The 21,739-nt window shown below is 43.7% G+C and overlaps 2 non-coding genes across 2 annotated transcripts; one reads left to right on the forward strand and one right to left on the reverse strand.

Annotated features, from left to right (window-relative positions):
• Window positions 1-3,213: 3,213 nt before the first annotated feature.
• On the reverse strand, window positions 3,214-3,285 carry Trnap-cgg. The gene has a single exon. It is a non-coding gene; the product is annotated as a tRNA-Pro (tRNA).
• A 235-nt stretch (window positions 3,286-3,520) lies between these two features.
• On the forward strand, window positions 3,521-3,593 carry Trnav-uac. Its single transcript has one exon. It is a non-coding gene; the product is annotated as a tRNA-Val (tRNA).
• The last annotated feature ends 18,146 nt before the right edge of the window (window positions 3,594-21,739 follow it).

Genomic DNA, 21,739 nt, shown 5'->3' on the forward strand with positions numbered 1-21,739 from the left:
AATTAGAAAACTTTGATTAAAGTTATTTAAATTTATTTTTACAACTACACACACACCAAAAAAAGTTTTGCATCAGCCCGGTTCCCAGAACTCAAGTCAACAGACGTTGGAGAGCGAGTTCGAAAATTCTCACGTACTCTGAGGGCCTCTCCTCATCAGTTAGGCTGCGATCCCACGTGCGTTGTTTTCCAGCTGGGTATGAGCTGGAAAAGACGAGGTACCAATAGGACTGCAACGTGTATAAGTGAGGGTGGCGACAAAGCGCTGGGAATTCAGACGGCTGCTGCAGGGACGCGGGGCGTTTACAAGATCGCAAGCCGCAAAGTGCACCGTGGGCTATTTCTCTGCTGGGATTCCAGCTGCCTGAGTGGCCATAAGAGCAGTCTTTCACGCAGTTATGATGTGCATCACGGAGTGTGTAGACACTGATGTTACTTCTGGAAATGCAAAAATATCCATGTGTTTATGATACAAGGCAAGTACCATGGCACTTTTTGGGGAGAGTGGGAGAAAATGGAAGCGGAAGAAATGTATAAAAACTGATTAGTACGAAACGATATAAAAAGCTTCATTTAATACTACACTTATGTTTACAAACTAGTGCATCTTAAGATTCCAATTAGGAAAACAATTTAAGTTTTGAAGCTTCCTGGCAGATTAAAACTGTGGGCCAGACCGAGACGCGAACGCAGGAGCACTCTGGTAGAGCACTTGCCCGCGAAAGGCAAAGGTCCCGAGTTCGAGTCTCGATCCGGTACACAGTTTTAATCTGCCAGGAAGTTTCATATCAGCGCTCACTTCGCTGCAGAGTGAAAATCTCATTCTGGAATTTTAAGTTTTACTCTGGGCAGCTGTTGTGTCAAGGCACTGAGCTACGACTAGAACAGTAGCAGTCTGCAAAGTGGTCTCTGGCAAATTTTCTGCTTGTTTCCTCTAGTTTCGCACACAGACATATTTGTCAATAGACATCTCAGTGTCCCCCCGAAGTTTTAACCACCAACAATCATCACATAGTTGTGAAGTATACTACAACATGCTGTAACTATACTGTCAACAAACTGAACATTCATATCTATTGGCCAGTACGAAATCCGCTATTTATTCGCTAAAATGCTAAATGTGAATTCAACAAAACGCCAGACTCTGTAGTTGAAAACTTTTTTTCGAGACATCAAACTTTTTGCTGTACAAGGTCATACGAGGTTTTCACACAGGGCCAATGCCCCCTCAGCCACAAATACAAATGGAAGAAGTGTACCAGGAGTGAGGAAGAAGTTTCGTGTGTGGCAAATCTTTGTTCGTAGTTTTTTTTTCTCTAGATCAGTTGCTTGGAACAAATTTTGATCTCCTTCGTGCCCATAACCTCCCACATCGATTATCTGAAACAGTAACTGCTGCCTGCCACAGCTACTAAGATAGTCGATTAGAAGTTTCTATAGTTGAAAATTTTGCAGTCATTACGTGTTTCCTATCAGTAGTTCCAACATAATGAGGGAAATGGGCCTCAATCTTATACTTCTGACTGATTTCCATCCAGTTGTTGCTTGTTTAATGATCTCTTCTCTGGGCATGTCCCAAATAGCCACACTCATTATCACGAACAAAGTGTGCAGTCGAAGATCGACCAAGTAGAAACTCGAAGTGAAATCCTAGATCCTTATCCTAGATACCCGAAAATTATTTGAAAATTATAATCAGCATATTATAATGTATTTAAACTTTATTTTAGGTAAGGAGATGCAGAAAGTTTCGAAAACAAAGAACAGCTATCTGAGGACCTTAAAATTGCACGAAGGGAAAAGTGGAGACGTAGCAAAGTATAAGAATCTGTGTAGCAAGCAAATGATATATCTCCACTTACATTCAGAGAATGAGTTATAGAGACATATTAAAAATTTATATTGAAAGTGCTACTACTTGAGGCATTAGTCGAGTCCATGCCACGTCGTGTTGCGGCTCTTTTGCATGCTTGCGGCGGCCCTACGCGATATTAGGCAGGTCTACCAGTTTCTTTGGCTCTTCAGTGTAAAATTGGAGCCGGAGTGAACTTTTGGTTTCAATGGGCAAGTTAAAATTCATGTAGGTGACATAGTCTCGTGAAATCGGATGCCCCTTTTTCAAATGACTTGTGTAACAGTGACATATACTGTACTACGCGTAGTTACTTTTTACATTATGACTTTAGTTACAAAGATTATGATTACTGTACTACACCTCACATACGTGAGGTTACCGCATCTGCTTCGATCGTATTGTCACTGTCCACACTATAGTATGTATAGTCCACGTCGTCTTAGACAAAGTTAACTATGCGTGTAATAGCTGACAGTACGGTGCATATTGCGTAAATGCGGGGTTCAACATAAGCCACTTTATTTACCTAACTTCAACATTGCGCACTGGGCAAGAATGATTTTTAGCGATGATCACAATTAAGCCTTTTCCATCTGTTCGTAAATGCAAGCAGTAGCATTTCTGATGTTTCCAAAGTGTAAATGCAGCTCGCGAACGGTCTTCAGTACTTTTTTTCGTCGGTTTTATTTCTTTGGTAATTAATTATAAGATTTTAGTATGGATCACAAATTGTGGAGTACCTGCGTCTTGTTGCATTTGGTTTTGAATAAGAGTTCAATAAATGAAGTTTTGAAATGCAGAACTCCGAGTTTTACTGGTGTATCAACTACATCTATGTGATTACTCTGCTATTCACAATTAAGTGCCTGGCAGGGGGGGTTCAATGAATCACCCTCTAGCTGTCTCTCTACCGTTCAATTCTCGAACGGCGCGCGGGAAAGACGGGCACTTAAATTTTTCTGTGCGAGCTGCCGCCGAGCCCCGGAACCGTGCTGCTAACGAAGCGATTGCCTTTGGTGACATCTTTTGCAGTAACGACTGCGCGAATCGACGGTATCTCGTAAGGACAGAAAGAGCAGCAGCTGCCGCCGAGCCCAGGCGCCGTGCCTAACACGCAGAAGGTCCCCGGTTCGATAGCGGGCGGAAACTCGTTTTCGTCGCACTCAGCAAGACACTTGCTACGATCTCTACTGTGACCATTTAAATCAACTTCAAACGTTCCATCAGCAGGTTGCACATGGCTCAAATGAAACGGTTTCAGAACTGGTTGTCGGATTTTAGCGCTGACTTGGAGGCCTGGAAATGCGCGAAACAGCCGCCGCCATGCGATTTGTTACCACACCGTTGTACAAAACGCAAGGGCTCGTCCGGGATTTGAACCCGGGACCTCCTGCACCCGAAGCAGGAATCATACCCCTAGACCAACGAGCCTATTCGTTCCGTAAACGCACTGCATCTGAATGACACCACCTTTGATGGTCTCACCATGTAGGGCTGCAGCTCAGCCAGCGTTCTCCCTGTCTGTCGCGGTTGGATTGTTTTCATCGACGTCTTTTACTATAGGAACTTCACGAATCGGAGGGAGCTCGTAGCCGATGCCCTTGCTAACACAGAAGAAAAACTGTTGCTATTACGAGTCTCCGGGTGGTACATGAAAAGAACCGTCGTTTCCGTGGTGTAGCGGTTATGACGTCTGCTTTACACGCAGAAGGTCCCCGGTTCGATCCCGGGCGGGAACACAACAATTTCAATCTATTTTTCGGATTTCATTTCCGAGATGACCTCACGTCCGCGTATGCAGAGACAAGCAATGTCGTATGCTAGACGGATAGGGCGTCATTTTACTGTCAAATGCTGTTGCTCTCTTATTGCACCGGTATTTGGTAACTGAGAACGCCCCTAGCTCCATTATGGCTGGCAAAATTTATAATCCGGTTCTTCAGGGCTACTGCAAGTGCGCTTGCTACTGGCTTTCCTGAGCTCACCCTACTCGCCTTGTCACAGCTCTGTCAAAGTGTGATGCTAACTAATAATGAGAAACCCTGATTTGTCTTATTTTATCGTGATGATCATTTCTCCCTATGTAGGTGGGTGGCAAGAGAATGTTTTCGCAATCGGAGAAGAAAACTGGTGATTGAAATTTCATGAGAAGATCCCGTCGCAACTAAAAACGTCTTTGTTTTAATAATTGCCACTCCAATTCACGTGTCATGTCTGTACTCCAGAATAGGGCGGATAAGCGTGGTATAAGCTGTGGTGTCACCGCCAGACACCACACTTGCTAGGTGGTAGCTTAAATCGGCCGCGGTCCATTTAGTACATGTCGGACCCGCGTGTCGCCACTGTGTAATCGCAGACCTAGCGCCACCACCAAGGCAGGTCTCGTGATACGAGAGAGCACTCGCCCCAGTTGTACGCGAACCTAGCTATCGCCCAGTTGTACGAGAACCTAGCTACCGCCCAGTTGTACGAGAACCTAGCTACCGCCCAGTTGTACGAGAACCTAGCTACCGCCCAGTTGTACGAGAACCTAGCTACCGACCAGATGTACGAAGCCTTTCTCTCTCATTAGCCGAGAGACAGAATAGCCATCAGCTAAGTTAATGGCTACTAACTAGCAAGGCGCCATTTGTATCAGTGCCAATAGCTTACGAGTATTCAAGAGAGATGTATTCCAAGGACTAATAAAAAGATAAGTAATAAGCATCTACATACTTTTCTTCTTATTCATTTATAAGTTCTCATGTTCCAGACTTCACGCCCGTCTGCTTTAGCCGTGCGTGCCCTATCGGCTACAACGTTAGTCTAGAGTTCATTTTCAGCCACCTCAACTTCACGGTGTCGGCCCAGCTACCGACACAACATTTATTGGCGACGAGCAAAAGAGTTTGTATTAATTCGTTTGCAACATTGGCGACGATTTAAAGTGTTCTGATTGCTTACATTTAATTGTGTCATGGCTTCGCCACATTCTCCAGATGTACTGTCCGAATTTTATCGCTTGCAGAATCAGCAGACGCAGGCGTTACTGGATGCCCTTGGACAGCTCGTCCAGGGTCAACGTACCATTCAAACCGATGCGGCCGCCGCCGCTTCTTCGCTACCGCTGCCTCTAAACGCTGTTGCACCTCCCTTTCGACCATACGTGGCAGCCGATGAGACGTGGCAAGAGTGGTCTCGCCAGTTCAACTTCCACCTTGCTGCCTACAGAATTCAAGGTAATGAGCGGCAGCCGTTTTTGCTTTCTTGTGTCGGTGTGTCCACATACCGTGTGATAGTGAAATTGTTTCCCCGACGCGACGTAGCAACTCTGTCCTACGAGGAAATTTTGTCTGCATTAGATGCCTATTTCAAAGAAACAGTTAATGTGGTTGCAAAACGGTATACGTTCTTTCGTACAAAACGTACGGCCGGTCAAACTAATAGGGAGTGGGTAGCAACATTGCAAGGACTTACTAGGGACTGTGCCTTTGAATGTGACTGTGGTCTTTCTTATTCAGATACAATGGTGCGTGATGCAATTGCACAGAACGTTTCTGATGTTCGCATACGGGAGCAAATTTTGAAACTAGTTAATCCCTCCCTTCAACAAGTGATAGACATATTGGATAGACAAGACACACTTGACTGTGCTCAGGAATCTTTTGAAACTTCGCCAGCTGTGTGTAACATTAGCCGGCCCGCTGGACGAGCTGCGCGGCCCGGTCAACTGCCCTCGCATACGTCCGCACAGCTGCCGCCGCGCGCTAAGCCAGGTGTGCCGCGCCAGCACACAAATGCAGTGAAATCATGTCCGCGGTGTGCTACTAGACATTCGCGTGAACATTGCCCGTCACGCCGAGCTATTTGCTTTTTCTGCAATAAGAAAGGACATGTTCAAAGTGTTTGCCAGCAAAAGCTCAGATCAGACAATCACAATCATTCCAGGCCCTTTGCTTCGCGCCGGAATCGAACCAAGGACACTCAGGCTCGTGGACCTTCGCCTATGGACATTCATGTCGTTAATTCCGCTTCGTCCAGTGACACTTTCTCTAACAGTAACAGTGATCGTCCCACAAAAACTGTGCGTCGACGTCGCCGGAAATCACGTCAATTAGCAAGTGATTCTGTACCAGTGTCTGTTCCCATTGCACAAAACAGTCGCTCTTGTCGTCAGCAGAACAATAAACTTTTTGTGGACTTAGACTTTGAAGGCAAAGTGATACCATTCCAGCTCGATACCGGAGCTGCAGTTTCATTGCTCAATCACGACACGTACAAACAACTGGGCAAACCTCCGTTGCGTTCCGCAAATGTTAAGCTAACTACATATTCCGGACAGAAAATTCCTGTGTTAGGACAGTGCAGCCTTCTTGCAACATTCAAGGGACAAACAAAACTTGTGTCATTTTACGTTCTTCGTTCTTCTTCTGCAGTGAACTTATTTGGTCTAGATTTATTTAAGTTGTTTAACATGTCTATTGTAAATCAGGTCCTCTCAGTGAATCAAACTGTGCCTACAGACAGTGTTTCTCGGCTGTGTGACGATTTTGCAGACATTTTTGCACCAGGCTTAGGTTGCGCTAAAAACTATGAAGCACATTTAGCACTGAAGGTAAACGCGCAACCGAAATTTTTCAGGGCGCGCAATGTTCCCCACGCATTGCGTGATGAGGTCGCAAGAACGTTACACGATCTCGAATCACAGGGTGTAATTGAACGTGTGCAAGCTTCTCTCTGGGCCTCACCCTTAGTAATTTTGCCAAAACCTTCCGGAAAATTGAGACTTTGCGTGGACTTCAAGGCCACAGTGAATCCACAGCTAGTGACTGCTACTTTTCCTTTGCCCCGCCCGGAAGATCTTTTTGCTAAACTGTGCCCGGGAAAATATTTTTCAAAGTTGGACCTAGCCGATGCGTACTTGCAAATACCGGTGGACGACGAATCCCAGCGCGTATTGGTGGTTAACACGCATCTTGGATTGTACCGCTTCAAAAGACTGCCATTCGGGTGTGCATCCGCCCCTGCCTTGTTTCAGCAATATTTACAAACTATTTGTGCGTCGGTCCCTACTGCAGCAAACTATCTGGACGATATAGTGATCTCCGGACAGACAGAAGAAGATCATCTTGCGAATTTACGAACATTATTTCAGGTCTTGCGGCAAAATGGTCTTCGCTTGAGGAAGGACAAATGTGTGTTTTTTGCTCGTGACTTACCATACCTGGGACATGTCATTAATGCCCAAGGCATACATCTGAGTCCAGAGCACCTCCGTGCCATACAAGAATTGCCTTCCCCTCAAAATGTGAAACAGCTACAGAGTGTGTTGGGTAAAATTAATTATTACCATAAATATGTGCGCAATGCCTCTTCCATTTCAGCTCCGCTTCATCGCTTACGCCGTAAAGGTGTTCCGTTCGTCTGGACGACGGAATGCGAACGCGCCTTTCGCCAGTTGAAATCGGCGTTGCTTTCTAATACTTGCCTTACGCCATTCGATCCCCAGAAACCCCTTTTGTTGATGGTAGATGCATCGGATTTCGGGATCGGTACTGTGCTTGCGCACAAAGTTGGCTCCCATGATCGCCCTATTGCCTTTGCGTCCAAATTGCTCTCGTCTGCGCAAAGAAATTATTCACAGATAGAGAAAGAAGCTTTGGCTCTCGTGTTTGGTGTTACTCAGTTCCATGATTTCTTGTATGGTCGTCACTTTACCATCATCACAGACCACAAACCTTTGACATCGCTTTTTCATCCGACCAAGCCTGTACCTCCACGTACAGCGCAGAAATTCATTCGCTGGTCTATTTTCCTCTCGCAGTACCGCTACGATATCTTGTATCGGTCCACTGCTAAGCACGGAAACGCCGATGCGTTGTCCCGTTTGCCTGTTGCTGCGGATAAAGCATTCGATTCTTCCGAACTTGCTTGCATGTTCATTGATTCGGAAACCGATGAAGTGGTCGAATCGTTTCCGATTGATTTTCGTCGTGTCGCTACAGCCACAGCTGCTGACCCCGTCCTTGCTACTGTTTTACGTTTTGTTGCTACGCAATGGCCTTTGTCAAAGTCTCGGATCGAGGATCCGTTGGTTCGCCGATTTTTTGCTCACAAGGAGAGACTTTTTGTTCGACGTGGTGTTTTGTTGTTGCGTTCTGATAATGATCAGTCCAGAGTCGTGGTCCCACGTTCGTTACAGTCCTCTGTTTTACGGCTTCTTCACCAAGGACATTGGGGTATAGTGCGAACGAAACAACTTGCTCGTCAGCACTGTACTTGGTTCGGAATCGATGCTGCGATTACGAATATGTGTTCTTCGTGCCCGGCGTGTGCCGAACAACAGTCCGCACCGCCGCGGAAAGTCTTTGCGTGGCCAAAAGCCACTTCCCCTTGGCAACGCTTGCACATTGATTTTGCTGGTCCATTCTGGAATGCTCGATGGTTGGTTCTGGTCGATGCCTTCAGTAATTTTCCTTTTGTTGTCCGGATGTCTTCCACGACGTCCGCCGCCACCATCCAAGCGTTGTCTGCTATCTTTTGCATTGAAGGTCTTCCGCAGACTATTGTTTCCGACAATGGCCCACAATTCATGTCCGCAGAATTTCAGTCATTCTGCCAGGCCAATGGTATTCAACATCTGACATCCGCGCCGTTTTCGCCTCAGTCCAACGGTGCCGCTGAACGATTGGTCCGGACTTTCAAGTCACAGATGTTGAAATTGAAAGAGTCGCATTCTCGGGAGGACGCATTGTTGCTCTTTTTGTCTTCGTATCGCTCTCAGCCCCGAGATGGTCGCTCGCCGGCTGAGTTGCTCCACGGTCGTCCTCATCGCACCTTGATGTCTTTGCTGCATCCGCCGCATCAGGTTCCTGTGCAGCGGCAGACTCCTGCTTTTGCTCCAGGCGACGTTGTATTTTATCGCAACTATCGAGGTTCACGGCGTTGGCTCGCAGGGCGCATTCTTCGCTGCCTCGGCCGCGCGATGTATTTGGTTTTGGGGGCCTCTGGTGAGGTGCGTCGGCATCTCAATCAGCTGCGCCTCTGTCGTCGCTCGGGTTCTGCCGCTCCCCGTCTGCTTTCAGCGACGGTGCCGTCCGGTCAGCGCCCTGGGGACCCATCTACTGGCTCGCCTCATCCCCAGGTGTTACCGACGATGCCTTCCATTTTGCCCCATGGCGACGCGCCGCCGCAGCAGCAGCAGCCGCCGCCGCCGCCGCCTGTTCTCCCGCCGGCGTCGCCCGCATTAGACGCTTCGCTGCAGCCGCCAAGCGCCTCCCAGGGTCACGCGCCGCCGATCGCTTCCCGTGACCAGCTGTCCTCCGCCATGGAACTCCCGCCCGCTCCGGACCACATGACGTCATCGCGCGTCGGCTACCCCGACGCAATGGAGGTCGACCCTTCGGTACCTCCTGTCTCTTTACGGGCGCATACACCGCATGTTGACGTGCACCCTGGACTAGTTTTTCAGGCGTTTCCTAGCTCCCCTCGGACCGGATGGCCGGGTGCGGGTGGCACAGCCTCGCCTGTTGTTAGGCTCCCCACCTCATCGCATACGTCAACATGTGGTCCTCCCCACGGCGGGCGGAAGCCTTATCACACGACCGTTCGCCGATTTGCGGGGGAGGAATGTGGTGTCACCGCCAGACACCACACTTGCTAGGTGGTAGCTTAAATCGGCCGCGGTCCATTTAGTACATGTCGGACCCGCGTGTCGCCACTGTGTAATCGCAGACCTAGCGCCACCACCAAGGCAGGTCTCGTGATACGAGAGAGCACTCGCCCCAGTTGTACGCGAACCTAGCTATCGCCCAGTTGTACGAGAACCTAGCTACCGCCCAGTTGTACGAGAACCTAGCTACCGCCCAGTTGTACGAGAACCTAGCTACCGCCCAGTTGTACGAGAACCTAGCTACCGCCCAGTTGTACGAGAACCTAGCTACCGACCTGATGTACGAAGCCTTTCTCTCTCATTAGCCGAGAGACAGAATAGCCATCAGCTAAGTTAATGGCTACTAACTAGCAAGGCGCCATTTGTATCAGTGCCAATAGCTTACGAGTATTCAAGAGAGATGTATTCCAAGGACTAATAAAAAGATAAGTAATAAGCATCTACATACTTTTCTTCTTATTCATTTATAAGTTCTCATGTTCCAGACTTCACGCCCGTCTGCTTTAGCCGTGCGTGCCCTATCGGCTACAACGTTAGTCTAGAGTTCATTTTCAGCCACCTCAACTTCACGGTGTCGGCCCAGCTACCGACACAACATAAGCAGTCTCTTTAGTAGACCTGTTGCACCTTCTAAGTGTTCTGCCAATGAATCGCAGTCTTTGGTTTGCTCTACCCACAATTTTATCTACGTAATCGTTCCAATTTAGGTTATATGTAATTGTAATCCCTAAGTATTTAGCTGAATTTACAGCCTTCGGACATGTGTGACTTATCGCGTAATCAAAATTTAGCTGATTTTTTTTAGTACTCATGTGAATAACTTCACACTTTTCTTTATTCAGGGTCAATTGCCACTTTTCGCACCATACAGATATCTTATCTAAATCATTTTGCAAGTCATTTTGATCATCTGATGACTTTACAAGACGGTAAATGACAGCATCATCTGCAAACAACCTAAGACGGCTATTCAGATCGTCTCCTATGTCGCTAATATGGATCAGGAACAATATATAAGCTAAAATATTTAAAGTGGAAATCATTTATCGATACCCCCAGTAGCGTAACGTCGTGTATACATCGTGAACCGGGACTCCAGCGACAAAATTTCAGAGGTTGGTAGGGGATATTTTCTGAAATTCGTGATCTCCGGAGGGTCGCTACAGACTAATGCTGTAATTACGATATGATCAATGTTTACTCCAATTACCTTTGTTTCTATGCAAGTACCTAATCAGCAGAGAAAAAAACCTGTAACATGGAGCCAACAAAGCGTACAACACGAAACACAGAGTAATGCAAGACCCTTGTCTATAAAATTACTGTAATGTTGTCGCAACTGCTGCGATAACAACTCAACATAGCGTTGTTGTGGTGCTCTTCCATTGCATTGCGGCCAACTCTTCATTGGTAAACATATTCGTACTTCTGTGTCACACTATTAATGTACAACATCGCCGGAAAAAAAACAGAAGCGAGCAATATTTACGCAAACTTGGGGCGAATAGTAAAGTGGACATAACTGTTGTCAACATCAGACACAAAGAGTGAATCGCATAAGTTGGTTTCGAAACAAGGCACACAACGGATACTTTCAATATTACACTGTAGGGCAGATATTTTCCATGAGGTGCAGATACGAAGATAAATGGGGTTAAGAAATCAAGCAAAATATAATTACTCTGTAGCAAGCCATTGGAGATCGCAGGTCTCGTGTACCAAGACACTCATAAATTATCTCAGAAAATCCTTTGAAATTTTGTTAGCTATATACCGAAATATTTGCTCTAACTTGAAACATTCTATCAGTCAAAAGGCGTTAAGAAAGTTGTAGCGATTTTTTAAAGTGACGAAGCTCGTTACTTAACGGGTAGAACGCTACAGATTATGAAAACTGAAATATTAGTAGCAGTTAACAGTCGGAATGATTATGATTCGAGTTGATTTAGTAATTACTAACGAAAATGATAACTGTCGGAGTGCGTGGACCTTGTACCGTCTCTGCACCTCGAACCAGTTTTTCGTTGTTCACGTTCGTACACGATTAATTCCGTTAACAGGAGCCCCGCGTTCTCCACCTGTGGAGCGCAGGCGCCGAGCGAACAGACGAGTTTGCGCAATGCATGTTCCGTTACGTATCGATCCTCAGTGGGAGAGCCATCTGTTAGCGAAAGACTTACACAACACAGGTAAGATATGAATTGCTTTAACTTGTGTTTTTAGTCACTGTAAGACATGAAACTGTCGTCTTAGAATTCAAATAATTTCTAGTCCTTGAATATGTTAACGAAATAGCTGAACGTAACAGGTGGAAGAGTGCGTCGCGAACGCGAAGTACCGGCGCCGTGCCAACAGCTTTCGGCTGGGAGCGGCGGCGTGCTCCTGTAATCCAGCTACTTGGAAGCCAGGTGTTGTGGATGGTCTGAGGCCGGGAGCCCTGGTGCTCAGTTTCCCATATCGATCCGGCGTCCGCACTAAGCCTGCCATCAATATGGTGACCCTTGAGGAATCCTGGGTCACCAGGTTGGCTAAGGAGGGGCGTACCGGGCCAGGGGGGAAACTCAGCAGCCAAAAGTCCCCGTGGTGGGCAGTAGTGGGACAGCGCCGGTGAGTGGGAGCTGGGTAGCAGCCCGGCCAATAAGGCGAGACCTACACCTATTTTTTTTTCTGCTACAAAATTTCTACTCAAGTAATAAATAATCAAGACTTTTTTTCTGTTTCCTGCCCCACACCTACAATTTGTTTTTTCTATTTCCTGCCCCACACCTACAATTTGTTATTATAACTACACTGGCCAATGCAGTATTATACTGACACCTTCCACAGCTTCGAGCTTTGCAAACCAGCCATAAAACTGTTTCTTTATTATTATATTTTTCGACTTCGGCAGCATGAAGTTAGCCATTGACATCGATCTTCACATCATGCACATCTGGTCCTTCTTCTTCAACCACTACCTCGTCGCTGCACCCGCGTGTTGTGAACAGTTCTCCGTGAAAGCTGCGACCTACCCGGCACCAAGTGTAGACGTTACTGGATGACTGTTTTCACACAAATCATGTAGGTAAATTTACTTACACAGTGCACTTCATACAGGTACAGGTATAGACTGCAGATCATTGTACAGCAGGCTAAGACTTTTATCCATTGTGGATGTGGAACACTGCGACTGTGGTGTGAAAAGGTTTTCAGAAATTACTGCAACCAGTCGCCTTTTATGTAGATGTATTTTATTTAACCATGACCGGTTTCGAGCTGCCTAGCAACTCATCATCAGATGGTATATACATTTAGTGCTTTTTTGTACCCATTGTGTGGGTGGTTGAGTATCTGTGGCTAGACAGAAACGAGAACAAATAATCGCTACATGTGGTACAGTATCACGAAATATTTACAGCATAATTTATGTTTAACGTATAAGAGCAAATAATCACTACATGTGGTACAGTTACATGAAATATTTACAGTTTAATTTACGTTTTGAGGTGTTACTTACAGATAAATCTTTCTGCAGGTATATATATCTCTTTTAGGACGTATTTTTGAAACCATTGTGTCTTGTTTTTCACAATTTCACAAGTTAAAACTTTCACTAGATGTATATTACTTTTATGAGGCACTGTTGGAAACATATATCTTGTTTTTCGTAAACATCGCTGAACACACTTAGCCACAGATACGAATACAGGATTTACACATTATAAACAAGCCAAAGATTGCAATATAACTACAGTATCAAAGATTTCAAGTTGACCAACTTGAAATCTACAGTATCAAAGATTTCAAGTTGACCAACTTGAAATCTTTGATACTGTAGTTATATTGCAATCTTTGGCTTGTTTATAATGTGTAAATCCTGTATTCGTATCTGTGGCTAAGTGTGTTCAGCGATGTTTACGAAAAACAAGATATATGTTTCCAACAGTGCCTCATAAAAGTAATATACATCTAGTGAAAGTTTTAACTTGTGAAATTGTGAAAAACAAGACACAATGGTTTCAAAAATACGTCCTAAAAGAGATATATATACCTGCAGAAAGATTTATCTGTAAGTAACACCTCAAAACGTAAATTAAACTGTAAATATTTCATGTAACTGTACCACATGTAGTGATTATTTGCTCTTATACGTTAAACATAAATTATGCTGTAAATATTTCGTGATACTGTACCACATGTAGCGATTATTTGTTCTCGTTTCTGTCTAGCCACAGATACTCAACCACCCACACAATGGGTACAAAAAAGCACTAAATGTATATACCATCTGATGATGAGTTGCTAGGCAGCTCGAAACCGGTCATGGTTAAATAAAATACATCTACATAAAAGGCGACTGGTTGCAGTAATTTCTGAAAACCATTGTACAGCAGGATGTGCATTCGTCCCGTTTTTCCCAATACAGCCCTGTTTCTTTCCAAAATGTCCCGCTGTCCCGAAAGTTTTTTTGGGGACGTTCAAATGTCTGTTGATTCCGCTTGGCTAAAGTGATTTACGCTAGCAGTTCACTGCGCAAGTATGTACGCTAGGAACCGCCACTTGTACAACTTTCTCTACGATTACTCTGAAGAAAGACGGGATCGACTAGTGATACGTGCAGACGGACTGAATTGTCGTGAAATCTCAAAAGTACTTCGCAGTTCGCCCCTGTTGTCCATCCAGCGGAAAAAGTCAGATGGCTCTGGCTTCTGAAAACTTCCTGTACACTTGTATCTTCAATTACTGATATTCTGTCAGTGTTACCAACCCAAAGAAAAGTATACGAAATTGTGAACATAAAAAGTATTCGCCTTTATTTGAACGTGATGTACCTGGCAGGACTGTGATATGAACAAATCACATACAAATACAACAGTGACGTTCATTCAAGATACGCTAAATAAGGGCTGCATACAAGGCTCGGGTCCCCTGTCAGTGTTGTGAACAGTCACCATACGGTCGCTAGTTGTGTTTTTTTATCTCATGCGAACAGAAATCAGACTGTCGCCGTGTTTTTTAATCAGCATCGCCAACCGTTTTGTTTTTATATTTTTCTCCGTATCTTTTTCTCCATGATTCAGTTTTTAACAGTCACCTTTTTATCGCCTGCTTTTGTTTTGTTTTTCATGTCTCCTAATTCTGTATTTCAACTGTTCTGTAGGCTGCGGAGCAGTGTATTGTGCTGCTGCCAGCCCGCCCCCCTCTGGGGATGGGGGAGGGGAAACGAAATCCAATAAAGAAAAAAAATAAAGGATCGGGCGTGTCGATGTCAGAATTACTTTACTTCGTCTTTGTTCACATCTAATTTGGTTAGATTTCTCCCTTCCAAGGCATTGGTGCGAAAACTCAGATATTCTATAGGCAAGTGTACGGTTTAATGCTGTTTACTGAGACCCTCCCGGATAGCTGTGCGTGTTAAAGTGCCGCTTCCGGAACGCGAAAGAACAAAGGCACTTGACCGAATATGTCCAGCGGTTTAACGACGAGGGTTGATGTGCTAGCCAGCCTTTATGTGGTTTTTAGCTGGTTTCTCAAATCTCACTAGATCAATACCGTACTGTTGCTCAAGTCCCACGTCAGTAACACGATTCGCAACCATTTAGAAAACTTTCACTCTCTTCCGCATGAATAACGTTACACACGTTACTGTTGGGGTACACATATTCCTTCCTTGGGGGGGGGGGGGGGGGGAAGCAGGGAGGGTATCCGTCCACCCCAAAAAATTAATCATGCTACATCCGTTAATAACCACGCCGACCCTGCACCGATGCGGGAAAAAGACACAGGAGAAAGAAGAATTACATTGTTTACTAAGCAGCGATGTGGAACTATATTAAATATTTACTGAGAGTCAGAAAACATGGCGACAACCTGAGCGCCAGTATACTCACCCTTCTGGATCTAGTGAACTAAGTTTTGCATCAGAGTACGTATTGGTCTCTATAGACGAAGTATTGAGATTCTTCAAATCTTTGTCATAATGATCAAAAAAATTGTCCCATAACCACACAGCAAACCCACGCACTTGGACTGCCAATATTGGTAGAAACTAAAACGCCCTATGACCGTTTGCAGCAGCAACACCCGACAAGCAGCTGCTAGGAGAGAAACCGGTTCTGTTGCGTAATCGGTATACGATCTAACTGGTATATCGTACGCTCTATTGCTATTGCCGCTATCGGATGACTTTTTTCTAAATTCCATCGGCAAATCTCCGTTTCTGATTTTGACGCGATCGTATTAGGAAAAGAAAGCAGCAACTCTAATGTGATTCCCTTCTGTGTAACTATTTGGAAACTGAATTCACAGCTTCAGCCTGACTTTTCGTTTCGGTCCGTGCATGATCCAAGAGTAACTGATGGGTAAGCTCTATCTGTTAACTCGTTCGCAACGAAATGAAAAACAATTGTTCTGGTTTTCTTCAGTGCATCATATAAGATTTTCCTTCCCCATAGCGCGTCTTTTGGTCATCTTTGAGACTTTTTTTGACTCTATGATACAACTCTTTCTGTTCAATAGGTAACATTCTAACATTGTTACTGAACTATGCTGGATGTTCATTTAACACCACGTATTTGCGAAGTGCGTTTGCTACAGTATGTTAGAATTTGAAATAACAAAAAGTATTTGCTGAACAAAAGGAGTTTCCTGTCTTCATGGACATTTCTTCCAACTAAGGTAACCACTGACGCTACGACAGCCATTAGTTGTCTGTTTTTTTCTCTGCGCAAACTTTGTCGCAGAAATCTAGGCCATTATCCTTTCGAGTGGTTTGTTTAACACTTTAACTTATTATTTGAGATAATTTTTGTAAATCACGTTTGTTACCATCTCACCTGTATCTCTCTTTAATCCAAATTGAAAAACAAAGCATCTGTCAATAAATTTTTGACAGATGGAAATCGCTTTGTATGACTGTGATATGACCGACATACTTACAGATGACACGCTCGTTTTGTCTGAAATGACGTCTCATAGTCGTTGCTAATGCAGGTAGGAGACGGAAATAATCAGTTACAATTAAACCACTTTTGGCGCTTACTTTGTCCAGCTAATTGCACTTTCTGAGCCGATATTTGTCTTATTGGACTTGATCCAGTTCATTCAAACATAAAAAGACTGTTCCTTTCAGAAATGGGAATTTCATCGCTACTACAAACTAATCCCGCATGGTATCAGCTCTGGAAAATCATATGTTTGGGGTCTTCCTTGAACCGAAAGTGTTTCTAGCAACTTTATGGCGATAAAATGCAAAATATTTCCATAAAAATGATAATGATTTATTGAGAGATTACAACTCCATAGTTGCTTGCTGCAATTAAGCTACTTATAAGTTGTAATTATGTACTAACAATGTTTGAAATATGAAAACATGTTGCTCAGTTTGTTTATTTCTAAAACTTATTTTAACACAAAATATTAATATACCCTACTCTATGTAACAATACCGTAATTAATTAATCTTGAAAAGCTCATTGTGGCTCGAAAACTAGGTAAGCCATACTCATCGGACTAAAATTCATTCGAATGTTCCGACGTGCCTTGTGTAGGCCAGCTGTTTATTAGTAGGCCAAAAAATTCCTGCAGTACTGGGGAGGCACGTTCAACCCAGCGTTCAAGATTGGGCTGTAGAATGTTACTGTCATCTGCACGATTATTGGTATGTGTTACTATTACACTCTGTATATGACTGGCGATAAAAAGTCAGACACGTGCTCTTGTCTGTAATTGTGGTCGAAGACGTTTGTAGAATATGTGCTGTTTCACATGTTACATTCCTTCAGTGGCCGCAGTGTTTTCTGAATACCATTTATTCTTCTTCGCATTTACTCACTGCCCTTACGAAGAAAGAAAGAAGTGCAAATATGACGAAATATTCAAAAAGCATTTCTGAATACTGCTCAGACAAGCACTCAAGAAGAAAAACTTATAGCCATCGTAGCAACTAAAACCTAATACCATTGCGTTAAGCACACTCTGTCACACAATTCTATGGACTGTGAAGCTAAGCTTGATAGTCTTGTATAACGATTCAATAATTTCAGAAAAACTTAAACTTGAAAGAACAAAGGCGAGCGCAATAGCACATAATGTTTTAGGTCCAGCGTCTATTCAAGAAACGACAGCAGGCCTTCTTAGGCACATCTTCTAGCGCTGCTACAGATGATTATAGTCACAGTTCAACAAAACTGTTTCCATTGCTGGTTAAGATTTTATAGCTCAAAGCCAAACGTAAAAATATGCGTATTTGACTTTTGAGAAGACTCAAATGAAACTGAATCAGCCATTTGTGCAAATTTAATAGCACATCTCAGGGAACACGACACTGACATCAAATTTCTGACCAGTTTTCGTGCAGACGACGCGGATGTTAATTTCGGCTGCCACAAAACCGTTTTTCAGATGCTGTATGAAAAACATTATTCCAGTGAGAAGTCCAGCACATATTTTAAACAGCAGTATAAAATTTTCTTTGAGTTTAAGTAAATTTGTTGTTAGAGAACTTTATTCTTAATCATTTTTCATACGACGCAAAAAGAGAAAAAGTTTTAAAAAGCCTCTATGAAATACAGTCAAACCTCGATATAACGAATTTCATGGTACCATCAAAATTAGATTGTTGTACCAGGGTTATTGTTATAATGAGGTTTTGTTAACGTGACTCGGAGCAAGGAGCCATGTTTTCATGGCTGAGAAGTACTTTATTGTAGTACTTTCCTGATGGAAAATAACATTAAAAGATAAATAATGAAACACGTTTTGCCCTCTTCATTTATTAATACTGTACCTGTAGAATATCTTACTTTTGTGTATAGAAAAATCCACTTATTTTCCTTTGTTTCTTTTTTCTTACATATTCTCTTGTGAATATTGTCTTTATCTCCTTTAATGCAATTAATTGCTGCGCTGAAGCACTGGGGATTGCAGATGCTACTTGGTGAATGGTTTCAAACTAAGCTATTAGCTCCATCAGAGGACGGGAATTCGCACTTATCACTGTTATCAGCAGAATCTTCAACAAGTGAGTTACGCTTTAACTCCTCGATGATAGACTTGCCGGTATATGATTCAAACACCAATGCCTCATCATCCACTGACAAGTATTCAACTACTGAAACTTGTATGGTTTTACCAGTAAACGTTGAATAAATCTCCAGATCACTTTGAATATCATCGTGCATTGTTTCATCCACCAGAACATTCTCACCAACATCTTCACTTTCGGAAATTCGTGCATTTTTCCAGCAGTTCACACTCACATTCGGCTGTACACTGTTCCAGGAAATAGCAGTCATGTCACAAGCCTGCATCACATTGAAACTGTAGGGATTGCTCACCTTTCTTTCAATGTTCGCGATCACGTGTTAAACTAAATGTGAACGGTATTTTCTCTTAAAATTCTTAATTATCCCCATATCTACTGGCTGAAGAACCGAAGTACAGTTCGGGGAGAAGTAGCATAGTTCAACGTTCTTTAACTCTGGAGTGTTGTTACACACACTACAATTATCCACCAGCAATGCAGTTTTCTTATTCTTCATTGACATCTATTTATCAAGCGAAAGCAGCCACTCACTAAAAAGAGTGGACGTCATTCATGCTTTTCGATTTGCCTTGTTACTGACTGACAAAACAGAAATCACATTTACAATATGACTGTAGCAAAACATACAGCTGAAGCTATACTGTACTGAATTAACTTATAAATTAAAGGAAGGTAAAATGAAATGTGTGTACCCTCTTAAAACCTGGTAAGCGTCTTACGTTTTTGAAGCACCGTGGTTTCCTGATCACATTTTTGAAGCACCGTGGGTTTCCTGATCGTCCGATCACCACTCGTGTGAATTTAAGTGTCCCTGACGCGTTGCTGCAGAGAACACTTAGGCGTACTTTAGACTGCTTCCCTTCGTTACACTTTTCTCCTGTAAAGGCCATCGTCTTCTCTGGCGGCTGATAAAACAATCCTGTCTCATCTGCGTTGAGCAAGTTTTCAGGACTGTGACTGTATTTTTCTAGCAGTTTACATACGGTGTTTTTCCACACGGTGTTTTTCCTCCAAAATTCTGCATCAGCTAAAGGAGCCTGTCCTTCAATCTTTGCAACCATCCGTTACTTGCCTTAAAATTAGAATAGGCAAGCAATTTAGCGAAATCGTTTGACATATCAACGGACGATTAATTGGTACATTCTGCACACGCATCACATTAAAGCACCGCAGTGCAGCACTGTCCACATCGTCAGCAGCAGCCGTCTTCATTCTTTTTCTTGAAAGGTTAAATTTGCCACCTACAAAACTTCCTTCAATTTCTTTTCGTTTTTTAAGGAATGTAGCTAACGTTGATTGTGCAAGTACATACTTCCTCGCCACGTTTACTTGTTTCATTTCGTTATCAATGTCTTCGAAAACCTTCATTTTTGTCTTCAACCTTATTTGTTTCCGAGTTACAGCCACTGTCCAAACTTAGCGAAGTCCAAAGCGTTTACATCAACTAAAAACATTCACAGATTGCAAAAATCACGGAGCTGTGCTGCGTATGAGCCCAACAAAAAAATTCTGTCTGCTACTGAATCTCAGCAATGGATAGACTAAACACTCGTTCAAACAAAGAAGCTCTTTGGCGTTTGCCGCTCGGCACAGCTCGCCCGCAGCTGTACGCTATTCTCTTTACCGCTAGAATGAATGCAGTACTGTGGTATGTAGCGAAGCTTCTAGAAATAAGCGCCGAAAGTCTCGTAGCTAAATAAACAATACCTATCGCTATAATGAGCTTCTTAGAAGTAGGAAATAGTAAATTCCTCGAAAATTTTGTCTTCGTTATAATATGGTGTTGCTAAATTTACTTCACCGTTGTAGTGAGAGGTAACTAACAAAGTACATGTAGGAAATCAGCTGGGGCCATGTAAAATAATCGCTGCACTTGGGTTTATCGTTGTGTTGGTAACCGTTACATGGAGGTTTGACTGAATCTGAATTTTCTTTGGTCCTGCGACTTGAAAAACGCGGTGGCTAGCACTCCTTCCCGCTAATGAGCGTGTTTGAAATCTCACGAAATACTGAAGAAATACTTAAACTCTCTGGGCGAAGACGAGAGTTCTTTTGTACTCTGGAACTGCTTTAATAGTGATCAGACAGAAGCTTACTTCGCTTTCTTCTAAAATGCACTGAAATTCCTACAAGATGCTGTACTGAGCATTGAAAATGAAACACTGCTGTGTTATGAAGGCTATGATATAATAATTGGAGTTATTAGCACATTAATGCAAAAGGACTGACGACGAATTTTTGGGTTTCACTTGCAGCAGTTTAATAAAAATGTTACCTATTGAAACTGTTTCAGTAATAAAAACAGCTTGCTGTTCATGGTATAAAAATGTTCTTAAGTACAAGGTGTTTCAAAAATGACCGGTATATTTGAAACGGCAATAAAAACTAAACGAGCAGCGATAGAAATACACCGTTTGTTGCAATATGCTTGGGACAACAGTACATTTTCGGGCAGAGAAACTTTCGAAATTACAGTAGTTACAATTTTCAACAACAGATGGCGCTGCAAGTGATGTGAAAGATATAGAAGACAACGCAGTCTGTGGGTGCGCCATTCTGTACGTCGTCTTTCTGCTGTAAGCGTGTGCTGTTCACAACGTGCAAGTGTGCTGTAGACAACATGGTTTATTCCTAAGAACAGAGAATTTTTCTGGTGTTGGAATTCCACCGCCTAGAACACAGTGTTGTTGCAACAAGACGAAGTTTTCAATGGAGGTTTAATGTAACCAAAGAACCGAAAAGCGATACAATAAAGGATCTGTTTGAAAAATTTCAACGGACTGGGAACGTGACGGATGAACGTGCTGGAAAGGTAGGGCGACCGCGTACAGCAACCACAGAGGGCAACGCGCAGCTAGTGCAGCAGGTGATCCAACAGCGGCCTCGGGTTTCCGTTCGCCGTGTTGCAGCTGCGGTCCAAATGGCGCCAACGTCCACGTATCGTCTCATGCGCCAGAGTTTACACCTCTATCCATACAAAATTCAAACGCGGCAACCCCTCAGCGCCGCTACCATTGCTGCACGAGAGACACTCGCTAACGATATAGTGCACAGGATTGATGACGGCGATATGCATGTGGGCAGCATTTGGTTTACTGACGAAGCTTATTTTTACCTGGACGGCTTCGTCAATAAACAGAACTGGCGCATATGGGGAACCGAAAAGCCCCATGTTGCAGTCCCATCGTCCCTGCGTCCTCAAAAAGTAC

Source organism: Schistocerca piceifrons, chromosome 2 (assembly GCF_021461385.2).
Source record: "Schistocerca piceifrons isolate TAMUIC-IGC-003096 chromosome 2, iqSchPice1.1, whole genome shotgun sequence".
Classification (NCBI taxonomy): Eukaryota; Metazoa; Arthropoda; class Insecta; order Orthoptera; family Acrididae; genus Schistocerca; species Schistocerca piceifrons.